The sequence below is a fragment of the Harmonia axyridis genome, chromosome 7 (assembly GCF_914767665.1).
Source record: "Harmonia axyridis chromosome 7, icHarAxyr1.1, whole genome shotgun sequence".
NCBI lineage: Eukaryota > Metazoa > Arthropoda > Insecta > Coleoptera > Coccinellidae > Harmonia > Harmonia axyridis.
This window is the reverse complement of record NC_059507.1, coordinates 12,389,828-12,397,722: the sequence shown is the minus strand read 5'-3', so window position 1 is coordinate 12,397,722 and position 7,895 is coordinate 12,389,828. Positions and strand designations below refer to the sequence as shown.

The 7,895-nt window shown below is 36.7% G+C and overlaps 1 long non-coding RNA gene across 1 annotated transcript; it reads right to left on the bottom strand.

Moving 5' to 3' along the window:
• Positions 1–889: 889 nt before the first annotated feature.
• Positions 890–7,578, bottom strand: LOC123684353. The gene is made up of 3 exons (XR_006748135.1): positions 7,364–7,578; positions 1,875–2,064; positions 890–1,130 (listed from the first exon to the last, which is right to left on the bottom strand). It is a non-coding gene; the product is annotated as an uncharacterized LOC123684353 (long non-coding RNA).
• Positions 7,579–7,895: the final 317 nt, after the last annotated feature.

The window sequence follows — 7,895 nt, the reverse complement described above, 5'->3', positions numbered from 1 at the left end:
ATGAACTCAGTGGTATCTGGAATTTTGAGATTTTTCGATATTCTCCTTGAATTTTCTAGGGTTCTGATGACTCTGTCAATAAGAAATTTGGCACGAAGCTTGATATTGCTAATCTAAATATACCTATATTCAAAATCTCATCCTGTTCGGATTTGTTGTCACAAATATTGGATCTTTCTTCTTCAATTGTCGTCTTGATTCTTTAATTCTTTACTTATTATTATTTTACTGAATCACACTCGTTACGGCTCTGCGACCAAATTGATCTTTTGTTCCTAACCCTACCTATTCATACAAACCCAAGGAGGCCGTCGATGCTGTTAACAAAACCGACGACATCCTTAGGCTTGGCTATTACTTCGTGAGTATCCACAACTGACTTTCCCATGTGAGTGGTTCTTTGGCCAGTCAGCTCTGGGCATTTGCACACTATATGTTCGGCTGCTTCTACCTCCTTTCCACAGAGCCTGCAGATCTCATCTGCTGACTTACCCATGCGATACAAAAGGTATTTGCACCGACAGTGTCCTGTCAGGAGTCCCATCGTCACCTGAAGCTCAACTCGTGGTACCTTCAGGAGCTTTCTGGTATAGATCTGTGAAAGCACCACAAATTTCATAGCCTGAGCAAGACCCACTTATTGTATTGCAGCCTTGTATGGATGTTTTCCAAGCCCACAAAAGGGCTCAGGACCAACAGGTGTTAATCTTGAAGCTCTTTTTGCAAGTTCATCGGCTTTTTCATCTCCTTCAACACCACAATGCCTCGGTACCCATAGTAGAGTTACTTTATTGCCTCTGTCCAGTTGCTTTGTGGTATTGAATTGTCAAGTATCTACCTCATTTCATAGTTTTGAATGAATATTTTATGAGTTTGTACTTACAATCGTAGGAATGATGTCTAGGAATTTGTTGGTACTTCTTCTTCCTCGGTGGTTTGATTGGTGGCACTGCATGTTCTGAGGCCGGCTCTGCGTATGTTGTTGTACTTATTATCTGATACTCTTTCTCATTGTCCATATCCATTAAACATCTGTTGCTTTTTTGTTGTATACATGAGTTTTCTTCAGGCTTAGCAAAACTTTTCACTTTTACCTCAGGGACTGATTCGTACATAGTTGCTCCAATCATCTGATATAGAAAAAAATATTTAAGATGTGGAAAAAGAATGAAAAAAAAATCGGAAAGCACTGACGTGAAGTCAGGAATTTTTGAGCGCTCATTCATTCATACCTAATATCTAATAAAAATAAAAATAATGTTTATAATCATATTCTCAGAAAACCTTCTGAATTTGACAGAATAATTAGTATTGCTCTCTAATCTACACTACTCTCTTCAAATCATTTCTGTTTCCTGTGTTATAAAGTGCTGTACAATAGTTTCATTGTGTTATTTTTCGTCTTCTGTTCACGTTTCTGTTTCTTATTCTCTCCAGATAAGTAGTACAGAAAAAGGAACGAATTTATCTAACAATTTCAACTTTAGTCATAGCATTTGCTCTTTTTTCCTTTGAAAAAATGAAACAGCGACTAGTTAATTATAGCAACAATCATCATAAATGGTTTCTATACTTTTTTTAGAAACCATCATCCCCCCTCTGATAACACATTATCCAAAAATAGAATAATTGTGGCAATCATGGTAATGATCCATTCCTATTTAAAATAATCAATACCAAGACAGACCTTAGTAACAAAAAAATTAAATTGTAATCAATGTTTCAGAAGCATCACAGATTTTTCACTCGTGAGGTAATGAATTAGGTGTTTCATACACAATCAATTTTGATGAAATTAATGGAATTTGTCAATATTTCGCCCTATTTTCATGTTTACTAGCTGTTGCTGAAATGAATGTGATGAAATGTTGTACCTTTGTATCGCCAATACAGTACGTGATTCTCCTCGAAAAAGTTATCTGTTCACATGGCTTAGTCACACACAAGGGATGTGTTGTCTGTTTGATCAAATATGGTTTTGAATACCCATTTTCAATACCAGATCCTCGATGGAAATTTCTTTCTTGCCTCTTCGAATTGCAGCTGGTGGTTGTCTTTTCAGTTCTGTAAAACAAATGAGTTTAAATTGGTTCGAACTATCATTAAAATGAAACATGATTTAACTAGGAACTACAACTAAATTTTTCACCTCGTTAGGTTGCAGTTGCATATAGTTTTAATACTTTTTGAGCACCACCATGATTATTGAATTATTGTTTATTTCATTTTTCACAGGATTTATTGGCTCTGGAATATCTAGTTTCTTTTTCCGATACTTGGCTCGATTTTCTATGATGATATGATTCATCACTTATTGCCATACTGTTGAAATTATCAGAAAAACGAAATTTCGAATAGACATGTTTACAGAACCCCTAGTCGGGTTTTTCTCATTAACAGCGACATCCGAAATTTGAAACTTAAAATTAACATATCAGTTGTCATGGAAGTATTGCGTACATGTTTTTCGATATTATACTTGGATTTTATCTGGTTCTGGTGACGATCAACAGGGAGCTTGATTTTGATATTATACATCTACACGCAAATGCTGAACTTGATGGGATCGGTTTTCACTGAAATATTGAGTATTTGATTCCGATATTCTGACCGGATTTCTTCTATTCTGGACAGAAAATTAACACGACAATTTAAAGAAGAAATTTCATTAATTTATTTCATTTCGCATCTAAATGTAGTGTTGAATTTTTATCGAATATGGTTTGGGGAACGAGTGATCAAAAAACTTTATTGTATAAAGATATCTATGGTTTTTATACAACAGTACATCGCATTCGCCATGATTTCACATTTCTCACTAAATGGCGAATGCGCTGTATCAGTACCATTGTATAGAAATCATCGATATCTTTATAGAGGATGTTTTTTTTAGAGCTATAGAACTTTGGATCGCAAAAACAACGATGGATTTCTCGATTGACATATATTTCATTTATCAGCAAGATAATCTTGTGACATTACATTTTAAATATGATCTCTGGCATATGACCGCCACGGCTGGCTCGGATGTAGTCCAATCTGGACGTACAATTTTCGATGACTTTTTCTAACATTTGTGGCCGTATATGGGCAATAACCCGTCGAATGTTGTTTTCCAAATGGTCAAGGGTTTGTGGTTTATCCGCATAGACCAATGACTTTATATAGCCTCACAGAAAATAGTCTAGTGGTGTTAAATCACAAGATCTTGGAGGCCAATTCACAGGTCCAAAACGTGAAATTAGGCGGTCACCAAACGTGTCTTTCAATAAATCGATTGTGGCACGAGCTGTGTGATATGTTGCGCCGTCTTGTTGGAACCACAGCTCCTGGACATCATGGTTGTTCAATTCAGGAATGAAAAAGTTAGTAATCATGGCTCTATACCGATCACCATTGACTGTAACGTTCTGGCCATCATCGTTTTTGAAGAAGTATGGACCAATGATTCCACCAGCCCATAAAGCGTACTAAACAGTCAGTTTTTCTGGATGTAACGATGTTTCGACATATACTTGAGGATTAGCTTCACTCCAAATGCGGCAGTTTTGTTTGTTGACGTAGCCATTCAACCAGAAGTGCGCTTCATCGCTAAACAAAATAAAATGGACGTAATGCGCGATTCGTATTCCGCACAGAACCATTATTTTCGAAATAAAATTGCACTATTTGCAAGCGTTGTTCAGGCGTGAGTCTATTCATGATGAATTGCCAAACCAAACTGAGAATAAATCACTTGACAGCTGTTAAATCGGTCGCCATCTTGAACAGTAATGCCAACTTAAAGTTATATACCTCGAAAAAAAACACCCGTTATACATATAAATCAAAGATATCTTCACACAATGACACCATTACAGCGCATTCGCCATTTAGTGAGAAATGAGATATACCACTAAATGGCGAATGCACGATGGTAGTACCATTGTATAAAGATGAAACATAATGGTACTAATACTAATAATAATAATTCACCATTTAGTAAGAAATACTAACTCTTACTGCAAGTCGAAGGCAATTCATTAGTACCCTTGTATACTTTTCGATTGTCTTTTTACAATGGTAGTGATGCGCATTCGCCATTTAGCGATGTAAATAATAATTTATCACTAAATGGTGAATGCGCTGTATTAGTAATATAAAAGGTTGCATTATATCTCCGACATCATTTGAAATATATGTGAAACAAGCTCTTAAACGATGGATGGCGAGGTGTAGAGGTATGGGCATACCAATTTTTGATTATTCTTTCACTGTATGCTTTACAATTCGCTGATAACCAGGTTGTATCTGCAGATGACAAATAAGATCGACTATATGACACCTAAGCTAAAGAAAGAGTATAAACTATGGAGACTTGAAGTGAACATCGAGAATACCAAGACCTTTTTATGGGATCCGGCCAAACTGAGATCACACTGGATGATGATATAATCGGGAGTTGTGAGGAGTATAGATATCTGCAGGTAATATTTGGTAGGAATGATACTGAAGAAATGAAAAAAAGAATTATGAAGGCCAGGCATAATATCGAGTATTACAATAGCGTGTTAGGATTTACGATGCGATCCTCAAAAGTACATCATATATATTGGAGCAAAACTTGGAGATTGACTGAGAATGAAAAAAGAAGTCTGCTAGCGACAGATATGGATGTGTTGAGGAGATAACTGATTAGAGAGGTAAATGGATCTAGATGGGAAGACAAAGAACAGTAATGGTGGAAATTGGAGCATTGCAGATGAGGTGGTATGGACAAACAGGACTATCAGTATCGAAAAGGTTCCCTTAATGTAGAAGAAGAAGGGAGCGACCATGGAAGAGCTGGATGAAAGGCTTGAAGACTGGGAAAACAGAAACCAATGGCAACTAACTTGGCATCTCATAACGACGAAAGACGTTCTGAAAGCGATTGAATCAATTCCTAAGATAGGTACCCTAGGTTCTTATTTGGAAAATTAATGCAGAGAAAGTGAAAAGTACCCTTGACGAATGAAAACGAATAAGGACATAACCCTTAAGGAGAAGCGCTAATCATAGCCACGTGTTTCAGTGAAGTACGGTGAAAAAGTGTTGGGATGAGCAACACTATGTGGGAAACAACAAACAAATGGAGTCAACAACAGAAAACCATTTGTGGTTTCGGTTGGCAGATCCTATGGGCTTTAGAGTAACAACCACCATGTTCTACACATGCTCTACTTATACTCGAATGTCACGCAGGTAGAAGCTGCCTACGTGGTGACGTTGGTTGTTACCCTAAAACACATAGGGTCTGCTTACCGGCTTCTGTTGTTGATTCCGTTTGTTCGTTGTTTCCTTCCAATTGTTGCTCATTTCCACACTCTTTTACCGTTTTGAAGATGGCCGAAAGCTCGAAGCACGTGCCTACGGTTAGCGCTTTTTCTAGAGAGATGTGTCCCTATTCTTTTTCTTTGTTTTCGAACGATTCCTCTCGTTAGTTACTCTACATGAGTATCAATATATTTACCGCAATGGTTTGGCATATTCTCAATGAAATCGAATGAACATAACCAACGTGCCTCACTTTATTGGACATGTAAGATCGATTTTTAACTTGTAAAACGTAACGAACAGTGAGATGGGCGAAACATGAATAAGTCCGCAAGCTTAAATATTTGGTGTCAATTTGAGATTGAGGAGTGTCCTATGTACCGGGTTTTTCACCATAATTTGACCCCCCCTTTAACTTTGTTACTAGAAGAGGTACAAAAAAATGTTTCCTTCAAAAGTTTCACGAAATTGACTAGAGTTTTTTAAAATGATTTCACTAAACGAAATATATACAGAGTGGGCAACATATTGATAGCAACTTCATTTTTTCAAATGGAACACCCTGTATATTTTTCTATATTTGACTAGCTCTCTTTCCCCTGATTTCGAATATATAACATATGTTTGGTCTATCTCTCTTATTCTGAGTACCACAGAGTTTCAAATTTTAAGAACCACCAGGCCAGCTAAGTGATCAGTTTTCAAGTGGTAGGCTGCCATAACTCAAAATGCTTTTTTTTGAGTTATCTCGTTGGCAACGATATGACATACGTTTTTCAGTATAAATTGGAATTTGGATGCAACTCCATATATCTCCTTGTAGCTTTCTTATGTTTATTGTTCTTCACATGAAGTGAAAATATTTCAAATTTTTCCTCTTTCTGTGCATGTCACGTATGTCATATATCGTTACAAACGAGATTACTCAAAAAAGGGCGTTTTAAATTATCGCAGCCTTCCACTTGAAAACTGATTACTTAGTTTGCTGGTGGTTCATAAAATTTGAAACTCTGTGGTACTCAGAATAAGAGAGATAGACCAAACATATGTTATATATTCGAAATCAGGGGAAAAAGAGCTAGTCAAATATAGAAAAATATACAGGGTGTTCCATTTGAAAAAATGAAGTTGCCATCAATATGTTGCCCACTCTGTATATATTTCGTTTTGTGAAATCATTTTGAAAAGCCTTAGTCGATTTCGTGAAACTTTTGTAAAAAACATTTTTTTGTACCTCTTTTAGTAATAATAACTGAAGAGAACACAGCTACAAAAAAAGTTTTACCATGTGAGTGCAGTGGGATGGCCAAGGTTGTACATCGATATGGAAATGTAAACAATGCGAGTGTTCTTTCAAAAACTGCTCAAACTATGACAACTCGAAGTATAGAAGTCCGTTCACTCAACAGTTGACACTTAATTAAAATTAGTGAACCTAGAGCACCTAATCCTAAAATCTTATTCAAACCAGCGCGTAAGATGAATATATTTTGACGCGATTCATATGCGGCAATTCTTGGAATTTCACGGACATAAACAGACATCAGATTCTAATTTTTTTCGTATTCTTCCCAAATAAAACTTGTTTTCAAAAGAAGGAAAATTCTATGAACAACAGCTCCAAAATACATATCTAACTTTTTGAAATATATATATTTGTGGACAATGATGGAATATGAACCTTTAGCTTGATATCTTGTAAAGGAAAAGTGCTATGAGAAAAATATCAAACTTTTACACCACGAAAACGAAATTTTTCCGGGTCCATGTTTCTAGGACTTTTTTTCTCAAAATGATCTGAGGAATTTGTCATTTTTGTATGTACCTCTACACCCTATAGCCAACTTATGACACTTGACAGTAATAAGAAATAACACGATGAAAAAATTATTGGAAGAAGAATGAATAACTGTAGGTTTCACAAAACTTCGATCAGACTAATTCTATGGTGCATCCGAAAATAGAACATAGAAATGTATCGACAATGACTGCAATAAAAGTTCTGTGAAACCTGATTGATGACTCATGACAGATTTCGTTTCAGGACCGAACTTTCTAACATATTAACCATATTGAATCGGACGTGCAGTGACAGCCTAAACACACAAGCAATTATGGGACACTGTTAACCCCTTATCACCATCTCCATCTCCTTCGTAGAGCGGCTCGACGCCTTTGAAAATTTTCGGAAACTCCTTTCTCATCCCAACTACGCAGCACACTGACGATTCATAGACACGCACGTGGCCCGGTTGACGGCCACCCTTTGCGAACGTTTGAAGCCACGACTTTATGTCTACTGAAAAGCGGGGTTTTCGATCTGAAACTTTGTGCCGCACTAGGGTAGGTCATAGGGGTAGCTCGTGTTTGGATTTTACCAGGGACGGATCGATGGGATATCGACTAACTCGTTTCGGGTTTTTGGAATGGATGTGAGTCAGAGTGCCAACAGATTTACATAAGTTTGAGTGTACCGGGTATTTCCTAATTGAATGTCAATATTGATGGGGGTGATTTTTGGGCCCATATTAAGAAAAAAACTTCATATGAACATATGTCCTAAACGTCTCACCTTTTGAGATACAGGGTGGTAAAATTTA